Below are 18,750 nucleotides of genomic sequence, written 5' to 3'. Positions count from 1 at the left end.
AATTTGAAGAAATAGTTTGGAACTAAACTCGGCCTATGTGGCAATATTTGAAACAATGCGTTTCTTTAGATTGAAGCCAATTTTTACCCACCCAAAATTTTGGCAACAATGTTTAGTTTCTACCATAGTTTAGATTCTATATTATTAAATTTGGTAATACTAAAACTTGCCAAGGCAAGTTTTTGGCACTATTAAAATTTTAGTAGGGCAAAAATTGGCTCCAGATCAAACGAGCCCAATATTATCATGTAAAGATTAATTCTTTTCAAGAGGATAAAAAATGGGATAAGTAGTGAAGAATTTCTTACACGAAACTGTAGGGAATCTGCAACGTTTGATTCTGAAATTCAGTGAAGTCAAAGATAATCTGGTCAGATGTCCTGCAGGGCTGCTTATGACTTTCTCAGTTAATTGAAAACCACATGAGGAGAGCTCCGATACGTCGTTTTCAGGCAACTTAACTTGTGAGGAAAGGAGGCTACTTTTTCTGTGAAGATAAGAACAGAGTAATGGACAAAAATTGTTCGAATTTAAAACATAGAAAAATCCCAAAAAATTCCTTATAATAGTATATGATTTTTAATGATACCTGGTAATAAAATTTTGTGGAAATGCTAAGCTAACTCCATATTTTGGCATGATGACGAAGTCAGTGGACATTATACCGTGAAATGGTAGTTGTGGACGACGTAAAGTCCAAATCCATTGGCATTAGTCCTTATCTTTTCGCCTCAAAGGCCCTAGCGAAAGACGGTGTCTTGGGCGGAAAAAAAAAAGCTTCAACTCCTAGCCCCTTCCGTTCCTTCTCCGGCAGCCTCCCGGTCGTCGGTGTTCAGGTGAGACGGTCCGGCTCCTTTCTCCACTAGTAGATAGGTTAAGATTTAGACGGGTTTCTCCCGTTCTTTATGTAGCTAAAGAGGGCCGCCGACGTTCGACTCTTCTTGTCTCAGCTTGACAGACATATGATGGACATCGTTAGCGTTCTTGCTGGCATCGTCTTCTTACCGGTGAGGTTGGGTTTACCTCCAACATGTCTTCAGTTGGGAATTTTGCTGTTTTGTTTAGGGTTGAAGACCTGTCCTTTAGACTATCGAAGAAAAGTTTGCGCTAGTTATTTGCTCCATCTCCTATGAGTCTCTGGCACCTACGATGGTCGTCAACCTCGTCTCCAACGGTAGCTTTACAAAAGGTGGCTGATGATTTCTCCTATGGGCCAAGACTTCAACCTCCATCGAAAAGCCCCATTTGGACATGCTCCTTGGCTCTACACATTGCAGCTAACCATGGTTCTTCTGCTCCTGCTGTTGCCGTGCGTGAGGATCCAACCATCGCCGATGTGGTCGTTGCAAGAACCTGATTGTTTTTTTATCTTCTTTTTAGGTTCTCCTTCGCATATGTTATGTTTGAAGTGTAATTTGCTTATCATTCAGGGGCTTTTATGTAAAACCAGCCATTCTCTTAGCTTTACGGTTTTACCACGCTAGGGAATGTAAATCATGTAATTTGTCCTTAATCAATAAAACATATGAGTTTCTTTTTTTGAAAAAAACATAGTTTTGGACATTATATTATAGCATTTCTATTGTTGTCAAATGTGAAGTTATGTTTTTCTTTTTTTTTCGTGATCCTCTTTTCCTCAAGTTAGAGACTGTGGTTATCAACCCTTACCGTGGTTACGGTGGTAACCATGACCTTACCATTGAGATTGAAAAATTTTGAATTCAAATCTTTGAAGATGAAACCGTGGTAGAAAGACAAGCCTCTGGTTAAAGATGTGAGACATTCTTACGTGCAGCCACTGCACATATATAGCAAGAGCCAAGAGGCACGCCAATGCTTAAGACAGTGGGTCCATTTCAAGCTGCAAAGTCTGCAACATTGAGTTACGATAGTATTCCATATTACTTGTCGTGGTAGATTTGTTATAAGTTAAGCATTGGTATCTTTTTCACCATTAATTCTTTTTAGAAACATATAGCACAAACACAAAGACGTTTATAACGGACGCACGCTCACCCCTATAAATACACACATACATCTTAATTACCCATATGAGCTCCTTCGAAAAGCTAAGCCAACATATCACTGCGAATGTCTTGTTGTTGGTGGATACGTTGTTGGGAATCTCTCCCTCTATCTGGTGCTATATACTCACTAACCCAAACACTTAAGCTTTGTTTGATAGGCGCACACAAAGAACAAGACAAGAGAAGCAATATTTGGTGACGCAGCTATTACAGCTCACGTCTCTTTTTTCTCTTGTTAAATTAAAGTAAACTGACGCGCAGTACATACACACATACATGTATACATATATACATACATACATACATATAGACAGACAGACAGACAGACAGACAGACAGACAGATAGCCACACAAGCGGGCACTTCAGCAAGACCCACTCACAGCACGATCTACCTAATGACCAGGTAATCACTCACCTGCATGCACTAACAAGCTAACCCTCGGCAAGGCTGCATGTACGCCTACACGCCAGCTAACAACCAGAACGTGCATCGATCTATCCATGATGCAACTAACTATACTAAGTTACTAATTAACCAGCTGCTAAACTCATGTACTGTTGCCACACATGCCACACACGCATACATTTTTGCCGTCTCACACGACACCTCGGCCCTCTCGCCATGTACACTCCATCTCAAAATCACCGGCCGCGTCTCACACGTTCAGAGGCGTTTTGATCCACTGCTTCCACATATATTGCTCGTGCAAACTCCAGGAACACTGATCACTACATGCATGATCTAACCTATCAACCTATTCTCTTAAGTACAATACATGCAACAAGATAAACCCAATATACGCCGCCTACCACTGAATAAAGCGAGCATCTGTATCAAGTATAGGACTTGAATTCAGGTAGGCTAATTTTACCATAAGAAACTTGGCCAGTTGAGATACACTCACTTCGCTTTGACCATTGATTTTTAAAAATTCATGTAGTTTAATTTATATAATTCATATATTATGAGATATTTCTCATATTGAATCTAAAAACATAAATAGTATGATGCCAAACTAAATAGATTTCTAAAAATTAATGACCAAAGATAAAAAAAATTGGCTATGAAGCTAGAATGGTAAGTATTTTGAAAACTAATCGAAGGATTTTATTTTTCTCAGAGAAATTTGGGTATAAAATCTTGGTTTAGACATGTACACCGCTCAAGATGAACACTATTTTCTTAATATGCTACTTCATCCGTTTCAGAATATAAGACTTTTTAGCATTGTCCATATTCACATAGATGTTAATGAATCTAAGCATATATATGTGTCTAGATTCATTTACATCTATATGAATATGGGTAATGCTAGAAAGTCTTACAATATAAAATGGAGGGAATACACTAGAATTAGGTTATTTCAAAATGTGGATACATATGTATATATACTAAGGCAGAGCCTAGTATCAACACTCTCAAAGAAAGAAGCAACATACTTTTACCCAATTTTTTATTTCCGGAGAGGTGTTTGATCGGCACCTGCTCAAACTAGTGTGCCAACCGAGCTAGCTAGCTATACGCAACGCTCTGCCCTCAAGTCACTAAGTCAGGTTGCTTTGAGGATGGAACTACTATATACTGAATTATGTCTGTCGTTCCTACCCTCGCTACACCCACTTGAATTTGACCACGTATATATAGTATATTTTGTTATGAACACACTTTCGCACAGCGCCAATTACATGCATATATATCGCTGTTTCAATTCCATCCCTTTGAACAACACAACACTATTGACTGTATATTTGACCAGATCAGTCCATCCTTTTCTTCTAGATCAGGCAATGCCATGACCCGATGAGCTTTGGAATGCTGCTTCCGACTGTGCCTGCTTGCTAGTATTAGTTTCCCCAGTTGCCACCCTCCCCCTCAGCTGGTCTGGTCAGCCATGCATGCGGTTTAGAGGGGGTCACATGTCCCCGTCCCCGCCCTCGTCAACCATGACGGGGCTATATTTTCTCCAGCCCCGATCACCACGCGGTGAATTTATCCCTGTGGTTCCACCGTCCCCGGTTAAACAAAACAAATCAACTCAACACGAATCAGCACTTCAGTAGTTGATTTCTTCAACAACGGAGGCCGTTGGCTGCAGATGGTGTTCTAGCGAGTGGCGACGAAGGGCGCTGGCGGCGGATGGTGGATGGACGGCAGGACGACGGCGGCAGGTGCCGCGCCCGCGTCGACGGCTGCAGGTGCCGGGCGGCGTGACAACGGCGGCTCCCGGCGGCGCGATGACGATGGCTGGGGCGGTGCATCCACAACTTGGCCGTCTGGAGCGGCGGCGTGCCCAGTGGCTGGCCGCTGGCGGAGTGGCGGTGCACGCGTGCAGCGCAGCCACTGCCGCCGAGCGCCCGATCTGAAGGAGTGGAGGATTTGGAGTTTTAACTGATTGACTAGGGTTAGGTTTTATATATACCTATTATTTGGGCTTCAATATTATGGGCCAAAACATCTAAAAAGTGTAGAATTGGTCCTCTCTACAGTAAAGTCGAGTCACCGTGAGTGGATTAAGCCGTATACATTTTGGTTAATTGTAATTCCATTGAACTTTGTCAAATCGTTGTGACTTGTGTAGATACTTTTCATGTTCTATGATCAAGATCATACAAGAGCCATGGAGAGGGGTAACAAACAAGAGCCCTACAGGTGGGAGGAGTGAGCGATGAAGAGGAGTAGAGAGAAGGCACGCACCGTGAAACGACGGGGACAATGAAGAAACGGATGGGGAGGAGGAATATAGGTGTATGTGGAGAATGATGGTTGGGGATCAAATAGGGAGGAGTCACGGGGTTTTGATGTGGAGATAGGAGGCTGGGGATGGGGTGTGGTCCTTGCAGACAAGACGTGCATGCATGGAGATGGGGTGAGGGAGAGTGGAAGTAGATGTGTTAGTATAATTTGTAAAAAGTGTGGACACATGTTGATTATACAATCAATATCCAACACCTCAAAAGATCAACTGAGATTGGGTGGAAAACAATGCCTAACCAATCTACTTTCCTTGCATGCATGAGCTGCATTTCTAATTCTCTATATAGAATTAATTCAACAACAAAGACATACTAGTTTTATCTTTAACCTTGAGATGTTCATGGCACATGAGCTTATAACTTATTAGTTTATTGTGTGGTCTCACAATGTATATCTATACTAATATAAAAAGTAGAAGTTGTACCCTCCAATCCTACAGGCCAAATGACCTCCTCTAATCTCATCCGTTCATCCGCATCTCATTGGAGTCAGACCCTATGCTCTCCACCGCCCGCACTCGCGTACCTGCGAGCCCGTCCCCGTGGGGCCACGCGCTAATTGCTCCCTCCCGGCCCTATGCGGTAATCGCTCCGCCCCCGCGCTATTACGTGCCGCGTGCCTCCTCGATCCGCCAATCGCTCCCTCCTCCCGTCCCCACGCGCTATTCGCTCCGCCCCCCGCGCAACTCCTCGCGGCGCGCCTCCTCGCTCTGCGCCCTCATCTCTTGTTCCTGCCGCCGCCGCATTGCACCACGGCCTGCCCCCGCCGGCGCCGTGGTGGTTCCCGCACGGGAAACCGGTGCCGACAGCCATCGTTGCCGCGTCCATCAAGGTGCTCAACGTCATTCTCTCTCTCTCTCTCTCTCCGTGATCTCTCTCGGTTGGAGTTGGTGAACTGTCTCCCGATTAGCCCAGTTCGGCTTATTCGACTGGAATTATTTTATTTCTGTGCATGAGGAATTATGGAAGGTTCGATCTGATGATTCTGATCTGGACGCGCTTAAGGTCAAAGTATCTTCGAGTTTCGCTGAAGCTTGTATTATTGTTCGCTGTTAGAATTTGTTAGCTTATTGTGACATGTGATGTGTTTCTGTTGGTTTGCATCACTGCATTGAAAGGTGCGTGTGCTGCTTCTGTTGGTGCTTGATATAATTGCTTTAAAATTAAGGGAAAGGGAGAGATGAGATGTGAGTTCCGGAGCTTTGTTCATTTCCCTCTTGTTGTGCTATTGATCGCATTTTAGTGGACAAAATTAAGGATATAGGTATGATTTCTTCTGCCTAGCTGCCTGTCAGTCCACGAGGAGTTTCATATGCTTTATTCCTGCATGTTGGACTTGTTGCATCTCCTGCTTCCTTTTCCTGGATCCATGCATGCTTGATTCTCTATAAACACATAGGGTGGATCAGTACAAAGCTAGCATCTAGTTAAACTACAATTTAGGGGGATAGAGAATACCAAGGGATGTATTATTGTCGGGGTTTCAAAATTCGTGTAATATTGCTAGCACCTGTAATGTTTGATGGCAGTTTGATGGTTTCTCTACAATTAGAAAATATAATTTCTCTAAGCAGCTGCCATCTTTTGATAGCAGTTTGAACAGATGGTTTCTCTACAATTAGAAAAGGAGAAGTGAAAGTGCATCTAGGACCCCTCATTTATTTTGGTGTTAATGACAACACAATTAGAGGGTAACTAATGCTTTTTGTTGAGATGTATGCAAGGATGAAAAAGGAGTGGATGTCAACACAATAAGTATTGCGGCATCTTTTGTGGTAATTGTCTTCTAATCCATGTATATCTTGTGTTCTTGAGTATTAGGATGCCGTACTATTAAGAGGGATGCCACATGCATATAATTGGTAGAACACTAGTGCTCAAAATCATTTATTTGAAGTGTTCCTATTTTATGTCTGTCAGACTATCCGATGTTGATCAGACTATCCGATGCTCAGACTATCCGAAATTTCACAGAACTTTGCTCACTGTCTTGGGTCTGAGTGTTGGCTAAAAAATATCGGACTATCCGATATAAGGTCGGACTATCCGATATGTTGGACTATCTGAAATTTCTCAGAACTTCACTCTCTGTTTTGAATTGCTTTTTATTCCTTTTGAATGAGTTTTAAATCAGACTATCCGATGTGATCGGAGTATCCGATGATTCAGAGACTCCGAAATTCAATGGAACTTGAGTCTCTGTGAGAGGATGAAATTCTTGGTTCAAAAATAACGGAATATCCGATATGACATCGGACTATCCGATCGATCGGATTGTCCGAAATTCTCCAGAATTTCGTTCTCTGTCTCTGGCCTGCTTGGGGGTCAAAAACATCAGACTATCCAATGTCACCTCGGACTTTCCGAGGTGGGATAAAAAGATTCTCTCCCAACGGCCACATTTTGGGGGCTTCTATAAATACCCCCCACCTAACCCTTTTCTAGGGTTACCCAACTCATTTCATTCTCATTCACTTTGGGTTGAGCTTGGTGCTAAGGTGCTTTGGATCTTTGAGCTCTTTCTCCCTCTCTTAAATCCCTCCTCGTTCTTTGTGTGGTGGATCTTGGTGGTTGTGGATTTGGTGTTTGAGGGCTTAGTGTGTGTTTCACTCGATCTTGAGCACTAGGGTTTGACCAAGAGTTGTGTGGTGTTTGTTACTCTTGGAGGTTGAGGACTCCTAAACGGCTAGGTGTCAGTCCCGAGCCACCGATCTACGTGTGGTTGGCCGGGAGAAGTTTGTGAAGGCCGGATCTCGCCTCCGCAAGGAAAGAGATACCCCTTAGTGGAAAGAGGAGTGCTTAGTGCAGCCTCTTGAGGAAAGGGTTAGCAAAGACCCGGCTCTTAGTGAGCTCCTCAACGGAGAGTAAAATCCCCTCAAGGATTTGAACTCCGAGAACAACTTCGTGAACTTCATCATTGGTGATCTCCCTTCATCCTTCTTTTAGCTTTGCTTAATTGTGCCGCTATAGATCTAGTCGCTGTTTGTGCTTTACTCTTGTTTGTGTGATAGATCTACTTGTTGTGCTTCATTGGTGGATCAGACATTCTGATCCAACATCAGACTGTCTGATATTTTTGGATAGTCTGACTGTGGATCAGATTTTCCGACCTTATTTCAGTTTTAGCTTCCGCATAAAGTTTTAAATTAGCATATTCACCCTCCCTCTAGGCCTAATTGACCCTTTCAATAGGTATCAGAGCCTAATCTCCTAATTAGGCTTAACCGCTTGGAGAGATCATGTCGGGTCAAACGGGGAATGGCAAGGATGGTGATAAGGGAGCTACGTTTCCTTATGACTATCCCTCCACATCTACATCTTATGTGAGCACCTATAGCGGCAAAGCTCCGTACTTCAATGATACGGACTATGCCACTTGGAAACATAAGATGAAGATGCATTTGAAATCTATTAACCCTTTGATTTGGAGAATAGTCGAAAAAGGCTATGTTTTGCAGAATCCCGAGGAACCCACCAAAGAGGACGACGAGAACGAGCACAAGAACGCTCAAGCCGCTAATGCAATTCTTAGCGCCTTGAGTGGAAGTGAGTTCAACCGTGTGGACGGCATTGAGAGTGCCAAAGTGATTTGGGACACGCTTCGGAATTTGCATGAAGGCACGGATAGTGTTCGCGAGTCCAAGGTGGAGATTCTCAAGGGGCAATTTGAGCGGTTTGTGATGTTGGATGGTGAGAGTCCAAGCGACATGTATGATCGATTGAGCAAGATCGTTAATGAGATCAAGGGACTTGGCTCCAAGGACATGACCGATGAGGTTGTGGTCAAGAAGATGGTTCGGGCAATCACTCCAAGGAACTCTACCTTGGTGACCATCATTCGTGAGCGTCCGGACTACAAAACTCTCACACCTCATGACTTGCTCGGGCGTATCCTTGCCCATGACATGCTCGAGCAAGAGTCCAAGGAGGTCATCCAATACATCAACCAAACCTCAATCACAAGCATCAAGAAGGAAGACTTGGCATTGAAGGCGAAGGAAGAAGAAGAAGAGAGTCGCAAGAGCAAGAGCAAGGCGGAGATCGATGATGAAGAGATGGCTCTCTTCGTGAAGAAGTTCGGCAAGTTCATGAAGCAAAGCGGCTTCTTCAAGGGAAGTTCGTCCAAGTATTCCTCCAACAAGTCAAGTGGAAGACACTCCGCAAGGGTGTGCTATGTGTGCAAAGAGCCCAGGCACTTCATTGCGGATTGCCCCCACATCAAGGATTGCCTCCACTTCAAGGAAGACAAGAAGCTTGAGAAGAAGGAGAAGCACAAGCATAGCAAGCATGATCGCTATGGCCAAGCTCACCTTGGGATGATCTTCGGCTCCGACTCCGAGTCAAGCTCAAGTGATGAAGAAGGAGTTGCCACGTTCGCCGTCAAGCCTTCATCACCACCGAGATTCTTCAACTACTCAAGTGATGAGGACGCTCCCATTTGCCTCATGGCAAAGGAGTCTAAGGTACCCTCTCCCCTCAACTCATTTAATGTTGATCTTGTTAGTGATGAGGAGGAAGATGTTGAGGATGAGGTTATGGATGACGAGTTGTTCAAATCCATAACCAAGGAATCTATACCACACTTGAGTGAGTTGCTTGGGAGACTTGAGGACCAATATGCAACTCTTGAGAGGCAAGAGGCTTTGCTCATTCGTGAGAAAAAGCGATCTCATGAACTCAAGAGTGAGCTTGCTAAGGAGAGAGAGAAAAATGAGGCTTTGGTACGGCTCTACAAGCAAACCAAAGAGTCTCATGCTAATCTTGAGGTGGCGAACGCTCAACTTCAAGAGAGAGTGGATGGCTTGGACAAAGCATACCTCTCTCTTGAAGAAAAGTTCGAAACCTTAAAGAATAGTGTCTCTCTCCCTAGTGAGCCGTCTTGTTCCAAAATTGTCCCAAGCAATGAATCATGTGTGAGATGCAAAAATATTGATATTGAAGCTTGTGCTACTAACTCTATTTCTTTGAGTGCTTTGCAAAAGCAAAATGAGAAGCTTATGTGACTCTTTCACAATGGCACTACTTAAGTGCCATATGGGTAGTAAGGCCCTAAAGGAGTACCTAGGCTATCAAAGGGACAACTTCAACCATGAGGGTCTTGGGTATGTTCCTCCACCAAAAGGAAAGGTGGACAAGAGTGTGATGATCAAGAGGCCCCAAGGTCTTAGCAATTTTATTAAGGCCAAAAGTATCCTTCCTAATGATTATGCTTCACATTGTTCTTTTGATGCATCTTATGTTCTTAGGAAGAATGCTAGTGGTCGTGTTGTTGCTAAGTATGTAGGCCCGAGGGGCAAAAATGTTTCCATTAAGAGAGTTCTTTGGGTGCCTAAGGCACTTGTCACTAACATGAGAGGACCCAAGCAAGTGTGGGTACCTAAAACTAGAAATTGATCTCTTGTAGGAATCTCTCTCCGGTGGAAGAAGTTGGGTGATTGATAGTGGATGCACAAATCACATGACCGGAGAAGAATCAATGTTTTGCTCCCTTGATCTAAATGGCACTTCGCAAGAGAACATAGTCTTTGGGGACAATGGAAAGGGAAAAGTAATGGGATTGGGTAAGATTGCAATCTCCAATGATCTTTCCATTTCTAACGTCCTTTTGGTAAAATCTCTAAACTATAATCTCTTGTCCGTTTCTCAATTATGTTCCATGGGCTATAATTGTCTTTTTACCGATGTTGATGTGACCGTATTTAGAAGGGATGACTCCTCGGTAGTCTTTAAGGGTGTTCTCAAGGGCAAGCTTTATCTTGTGGATTTTTCCTCAACTAAAGCCAAACATGAGACATGCTTAGTGGCTAAGTCCGACATGGGGTGGCTTTGGCATCGGAGGCTAGCCCATGTTGGTATGAGGAATCTTCACAAGCTTCTAAAGCACGATCACATCCTTGTCTAACAAATGTACTTTTTGAGAAAGATAGGGTGTGTAGCGCGTGTCAAGCCGGAAAACAAATTGGAGCTCATCACCCGGTCAAGAACGTAATGACAACTACAAGACCGTTGGAACTTCTACACATGGACCTCTTCGGGCCAATTGCTTATCTAAGCATTGGAGGTAACAAATATGGTCTCGTTATTGTTGATGACTTTTCACGCTTCACGTGGGTGTTCTTCTTGCATGACAAGAGTGAGACACAAGCAATCTTCAAGAAGTTTGCAAAAAGAGCCCAAAATGAGTTCGACCTCAAGATCAAGAACATTCGAAGCGACAACGGCAAGGAGTTCAAGAACATGTGCATCGAGAGTTTCCTTGATGAAGAAGGCATCAAGCACGAGTTCTCGGCTCCATATTCACCTCAACAAAATGGAGTAGCCGAGAGGAAGAATAGGACTCTCATCGAGATGGCGAGGACCATGTTGGATGAGTACAAGACATCGGACTGTTTTTGGGCCGAAGCCGTCAACACCGCATGCCACGCCATTAACCGCCTCTATCTTCACCGCCTTCTTAAGAAGACTCCCGATGAGCTTCTTACCGGTAACAAACCAAATGTCTCTTACTTTCGTGTTTTCGGTAGTAAGTGCGACATTCTTAATAAGAAGGCTAGGTCCTCAAAGTTTGCTCCTAAAGTTGATGAGGGGTTCTTGCTTGGGTATGGGTCAAATGAATGCGCATACCGCGTTTTCAACAAAACCTCCAATATTGTTGAGATCGCGCGTGATGTGACATTTGACGAAACTAATGGCTCTCAAGTAGAGCAAGTTGACTCACATGTGTTAGGTGAAGAGGAGGACCCTAGCGAAGCAATCAAAAGATTGGCTCTTGGAGACGTGCGTCCTAGGGAGCCACAACAAGGGGCCTCTTCCTCAACACAAGTGGAGCCACCTACATCAACCCAAGCCGACAATCCCTCCACTTCAAGCTTGGATCAAGGTGAAGAAGGCGAGCAAGTGCCACCCTCTCCGATAAATCTAGCTCACCCAAGAATCCACCAAAGTATCCAACGAGATCACCCCACCGACAACATCTTAGGAGACATCAACAAGGGAGTATCCACTCGTTCTCGTATTGCAAATTTTTGTGAGCATTACTCGTTTGTGTCTTCTATTGAACCTCTAAGGGTGGAAGAAGCTCTTAATGATCCAGATTGGGTGATGGCGATGCAAGAGGAGTTGAACAATTTCACCCAGAATGAAGTGTGGACTTTGGTGGAGCGACCTCGGCAAAATGTGATTGGCACAAAGTGGATCTTTCGCAATAAGCAAGATGAGGCCGGGGTCGTAATAAGGAACAAGGCGAGGTTAGTGGCGCAAGGGTTCACCCAAATCGAAGGATTAGATTTTGGTGAAACTTTTGCGCCGGTAGCTAGACTTGAGTCAATTCGCATATTGCTTGCTTTTGCTACTAACCTCAATTTTAAGCTATATCAAATGGATGTTAAAAGCGCCTTCCTCAACGGGCCCATCAACGAGTTGGTATACGTGGAGCAACCACCGGGCTTCGAGGATCCGAAGTATCCCAACCACGTGTACAAGCTCCACAAGGCACTCTACGGGCTTAAGCAAGCCCCTAGAGCTTGGTATGAGTGTTTTCACAATTTTCTTGTGAAAAACGGCTTTGAGATCGGGAAAGCCGATTCAACTCTTTTTACTAAAAGACATGATAATGATATTTTTGTGTGCCAAATATATGTCGATGACATTATATTTGGTTCTACTAACAAGTCTTTTAGTGAAGAGTTTAGTAGGATGATGACCAAATGTTTTGAGATGTCCATGATGGGTGAATTAAAGTTTTTCCTCGGCCTTCAAATCAAGCAACTCAAGGAAGGAACCTTCATTTGCCAAACAAAGTATTTGAAGGACATGCTCAAGAAGTTTGGAATGGAGAATGCGAAGCCAATCCACACTCCCATGCCATCAAATGGCCACCTCGACCTCAACGAGCAAGGTAAAGACGTCGACCAAAAGGTATACCGTTCCATCATTGGCTCACTCCTTTACCTTTGTGCATCTAGGCCCGATATTATGCTTAGTGTGTGCATGTGTGCAAGATTTCAAGCCGCTCCGAAGGAGTGTCACCTTGTGGCCGTGAAGAGAATTCTTAGATATTTAGTGCACACATCTAATCTTGGTCTTTGGTATCCTAAGGGAGCGAGGTTTGATCTCATTTGTTATGCTGATGCGGATTATGCCGGGTGCAAAGTGGATAGGAAAAGCACATCGGGTACTTGCCAATTCTTGGGTAGGTCCCTTGTTTCTTGGTCTTCCAAGAAGCAAAACTCCGTCGCCCTATCCACCGCCGAAGCGGAATACATTTCGGCGGGGAGTTGTTGTGCTCAACTTCTTTGGATGAAGCAAACCTTGAGAGACTATGGCCTCAATGTGTCCAAAATCCTACTCCTATGCGACAATGAGAGCGCCATTAAGATAGCCAATAATCCCGTACAACATTCCCGAACCAAACATATAGATATTCGCCACCATTTCTTGAGAGACCATTCCACAAGAGGCGACATAGACATCCAACATGTGAGAACCGACAAACAATTGGCGGATATCTTCACCAAGCCTCTAGATGAAGCTAGGTTTTGTGAGTTGAGAAGTGAACTAAATATCTTGGATTCTCGGAATGTGGCTTGATCTTTTGCATGCATTTGTTTTCAATTACTAGAATAAGATTGCATGCCACATCATGACAAAGTGATCATTCAATTCATGAATGAACACTAGTCATAATCTAAGTGGATAGCTTGAATCTATGTGTACGGGGATATCTTGTCTCATGATAATTCACTCTCCTTTGATCTTTGGATCATCCATTTGACTTGTGGCTATTGTTTTGTGTGGTTGATTGTGTGCTAGCCATGAACTCAAATGGGGCCTAAATGTTCGACCATTCCTTTCTCTCCAACTCCCATCAAAAGTTTGTGAAAAATTGAATCTCTTCAAAATTCCCGGTGCAATTCCCTTAAAAAATTCATTTCCAAAAGTTTGCAAAATGTTTTCATCAAAATTCCAGCAAAAATCCTCCCTTTTTGGTGCTTAGATGCCAAAGGGGGAGAAGATCTATCCTTTTATTTATTATGGTCGAACATGAGTGGTTCTTATTTGTATGAGACATGTGTGTTTCTTAAGTTAGTTTAATGCTTTGTAAGTCATTATTGTTTAATTATGAATGCTTGGGATGTAATGTGATATATTTGTAGATGTGATGAATGTGATGAGCAAAATGTGATATATTTGTTGTCTTGTGAGCTTCAATGTGGATGCAAAGATTTAGGGGGAGCTCTCTACTTGCTTTAATGCACACTTTTAGGCGGATCTCCACCAAAATCCTAATCTTTTATTACTTCTAAGTATGTTGTCATCAATCACCAAAAAGGGGGAGATTGAAAGTGCATCTAGGACCCCTCATTTATTTTGGTGTTAATGACAACACAATTAGATGGTAACTAATGCTTTTTGTTGAGATGTATGCAAGGATGAAAAAGGAGTGGATGTCAACACAATAAGTATTGCGACATCTTTTGTGGTAATTGTCTTCTAATCCATGTATATCTTGTGTTCTTGAGTATTAGGATGTCGTACTATTAAGAGGGATGCCACATGCATATAATTGGTAGAACACTAGTGCTCAAAATCATTTATTTGAAGTGTTCCTGTTTTATATCTGTCGGACTATCCGATGTTGATCAGACTATCCGATGCTCAGACTATCCGAAATTTCACAGAACTTTGCTCACTGTCTTGGGTCTGAGTGTTGGCTAAAAAATATCGGACTGTCCGATATAAGGTCGGACTATCCGATACGTCGGACTATCTGAAATTTCTCAAAACTTCACTCTCTGTTTTGAATTGCTTTTTATTCCTTTTGAGTGAGTTTTAAATCAGACTATCCGATGTAATCGGAGTATTCGATGATCCAGAGACTCCGAAATTCAATGGAACTTGAGTCTCTGTGAGAGGATGAAATTCTTGGTTCAAAAATAACGGAATATCCGATATGACATCGGACTATCCGATCGATCAGATTGTCCGAAATTCTCCAGAATTTTGTTCTCTGTCTCTGGCCTGCTTGGGGGTCAAAAACATCGGACTATCCGATGTCATCTCGGACTTTCCGAGGTGGCATGAAAAGATTCTCTCCCAACGGCCACATTTTGGGGGCTTCTATAAATACCCCCCACCTAACCCTTTTCTAGGGTTACCCAACTCATTTCATTCTCATTCACTTTGGGTTGAGCTTGGTGTTTAGGTGCTTTGGATCTTTGAGCTCTTTCTCCCTCTCTCAAATCCCTCCTCGTTCTTTGTGTGGTGGATCTTGGTGGTTGTGGATTTGGTGTTTGAGGGCCTAGTGTGTGTTTCACTCGATCTTGAGCACTAGGGTTTGACTAAGAGTTGTGTGGTGTTTGTTACTCTTGGAGGTTGAGGACTCCTAGACGGCTAGGTGTCACTCCCGAGCCACCGATCTACGTGTGGTTGGCCGGGAGAAGTTTGTGAAGGCTGGATCTCGCCTCCGCAAGGAAAGAGATACCCCTTAGTGGAAGGAGGAGTGCTTAGTGCAACCTCTTGAGGAAAGGGTTAGCAAAGACCCGGCTCTTAGTGAGCTCCTCAACGGAGAGTAGAATCCCCTCAAGGATTTGAACTCCAGGAACAACTTCGTGAACTTCATCATTGGTGATCTCCCTTCATCCTCCTTTTAGCTTTGCTTAATTGTGCCGCTATAGATCTAGTCGCTGTTTGTGCTTTACTCTTGTTTGTGTGATAGATCTACTTGTTGTGCTTCATTGGTGGATCAGACAGTCTGATCCAACATCAGACTATCTGATATTTTTGGATAGTCTGACTGTGGATCAGACTTTCCGACCTTATTTCAGTTTTAGCTTCCGTATAAAGTTTTAAATTAGCCTATTCACCCCCCCTCTAGGCCTATTTGACCCTTTCAAGAAGTTCTCTTAGCAGCTGCCATTAGAAGGAGATAGGTTTTTTAACTCATGATGCATACTTAATGATGAACCCTAAGTTTCACTCGGGATACTCAAGGCTGTAGTTGGCCCGATCTTTCCGTGAGTTGAAGATAACTACGATTTGGGAGAAACGTTGACGACCCGACTACAACCGTACGAGACGTTGTTGTGTTGCGCCTTAGCGATCGATACACCTCTCCGTGGGTTGTTGATCTTGCCGGTGCAGATCAACCTTATTCTTGCAAGCAAATCGAAGAAACAAACAAGAACAAGATAAAAGCAATCTAAATTGCAAATAGCAATTGAGTACAAATGATAAGTTTGGTGTTCCGTAATGAGCAAAACGACGATTTAACCGTTCACGGGATTACCCGGTAAAGTAGCAAAGCTAAACTTTAATCTAAACAAAACCCAAGAAACCCTGAAGGGGAACCTAACTATTTATGGAGATGGGAGGACCCAAGGTCGTCCTCCACCTGGTTGGGGCGCACCCCACATGGGCCTCACTTGGGCCGGGGTCCCAAACGAAGTTACAAGCCCATAGGCCCATTACAGGTGATGCATCACCTTGTTCTATCAATTGTAGCTCACTGAGATGGAATTTCGCAATGAGGATAGATCCGTTGGAAGGAGGACTCCGAGAGATTTCTATAAAGTACTCACGGGCCGAAAACGGAGCTCGTATGCAGATTTGGCGGCCGTTTGAAGTCAGCAGTGTAGCAGGTAGCCGAATCGGATTCCAGCTCTTGGAGGACTTGATCCTTATATCATCTTGTCCATCCATGATGTGAGCAATGGTTGTATCTGTAGTAGCCATGGTCACATCATCCTCCCCTTCTTCACGGAAAACCGTTCTCGGTTTTTCCGTATGGTGCTCGTCACATAGGCCCTGTTTGATTCAGCTTAGGATTATTATAATTTGGATTATTAGGAGTAAGCTGAAACAAACAGATAGCTTATTACGATAGATTATTACAATCTATAAGCTAGATTACTATAATATGGTAATCCACTCTAAAGGTGCTTTTTCTAGATTATTGGGTGGCTAACAGCTAACATACAACTAATAATCCAAAGAAACAAACAGTTAACAGCTTATTCCATGTCGGTTTATTATAATCTAACTTATAGTAATCTGGCTTAATAATCTAGATTACAATAATCTTAAGCTGAAACAAACAGGGCCATAGTCTATTCAAAATAACTTGTTTCATCCAATCAAAACTAGAGAAACTCGAAGTTGTGTGATTAGCAATAACATGTTTCTCTAAATCCGAACAAATGAAAACTCTATGCACCAAATATATTCCTCTATCATTATATACGCCAAAGATATGAAAAATAGCATTAGTTGGACATGGAAAATCATACTTAGCAAATAATTTATCCTCCAAATTATTGAGCTCACAAAAATCATCAAACTGAACATAGCCAAAAGTATTTAAAGAAGTTATCAATTTATGTTCCTCAACATCATTAGCAATGTGAACAACATGCTTAAAATCAGCACACAATGAAACACTAGAAATAGCATGTTCATTCACTAGTTGTGGCAGTGATATAAGTGAAGCATTATCACACAACTCTTCTTTATCACAGGGAACAACAAGTAAATCAACTTGTGACAAAGGCAAATCAGAAGTAGTTTCCACCAAAATTTGCTCTAGATTAGTATGGATAGTGGTCAAATGTGACTCATCAAAAGCACACCACCTTGAGTAATAACAGCACCATTTAATTTACCTTCTATGCCCTCTTCAGATAATGTAGGTGCATCAGTCTTCTCTTCTTCCTTCGTGAGCGATGGAGATGGCATCTCGATCATATTGCTCTTCTCCTCATGGTGAATGTTCTGAGCTCCCTGCAAAATGTCAGTAATAGGAGGCACAAGCATAGATTGTTTCTCCCTTGGGTTCTTTAAAATATTGCTCTCAACACTACAAGCAAGCATGAACAAGTGGCCTATATGATTATATGTCACGTTAATAAGCCCAGTCTGAATATCAGAATTAAGCCCTCTAAAAAATCTAGTCATTGTGCTCTCATTGCTTTCTTTTAAACCACTATAAGTGGTACAAATTTTAAAGTCATGAAAGTACTCCCACACGGCTTTATCACCTTGTTTTAGATGTTCTAATTTCTCAAGGAGAGTACGTTTATAATATGAAAACACAAAATTTTTCCTCATCATTGTTTTGCATTCATCCCAAGTTTCAAGCTTATTGCCAAAAGTATACCACCAAAAAGATGCAGAACCGGTACACTTATTACTAGCAGCCTTAATCATTTGAGCATTAGAGAAATCATACTCATCAAATTGTTTGTCTACTGCTAGCTCCCAATTACCATAAGCGGCGGAATCATAATTACCATCAAAAACAGGCAAATTAGATTCTACCCTTGCAAGATCATTATCATGTACCTTATATGCAAAGAGAGAAGAAGACGATATATCTCATTGATGGTGAAGAAGTAGATGTTGAGCATGACCATCTCGTTTCCCCTTGCACAATCCTGCCATGGTTAGTAGCAAACAAGAAACATACACAAGAATATGCATGCTCCTATCAACTACTAGGTAGTGGCAGCTGAAATATCACACACACTCAATCTTTTCACCAAGCTCTTACAAGTTCTTACCAAAGCAAGCGGAATAGTGACATACACCGACTCAACCAAGCACCCCAATGGAGTTTGGATGTATCGATGCCTTGGCAAACACTTGCTGTTTGGTTGCAATCAGATCTGTGGAGCTCTAGGTAGGTTTAAATATGTAGCAAAGAAAAGCAATGGTTCAAATCAGATAATGCAAAGTTGAATAATTGTTCAAAGTCAAGTACTGTGCTGGTCCTAGGCTAGAACGTACTAAAGATGCGAGCCTAGACACGAACGATACCACAAGATAGCACTAGAACTAACTCAAGCACACTCTGATATATGAAAGTAATCTCAAAGATACAACTGATTCTTCTCTTTTCCTTCTTTTTTTTCCTTTCTTTTCTTTTTCTTTTATTTTTTTGGTGCGGCTTTTCTTTTCTTTTTTTATGCACCT

This window comes from Oryza sativa, chromosome 2, assembly GCF_034140825.1.
Source record: "Oryza sativa Japonica Group chromosome 2, ASM3414082v1".
Classification (NCBI taxonomy): domain Eukaryota; kingdom Viridiplantae; phylum Streptophyta; class Magnoliopsida; order Poales; family Poaceae; genus Oryza; species Oryza sativa.
This window is presented reverse-complemented; position numbering follows the sequence as displayed.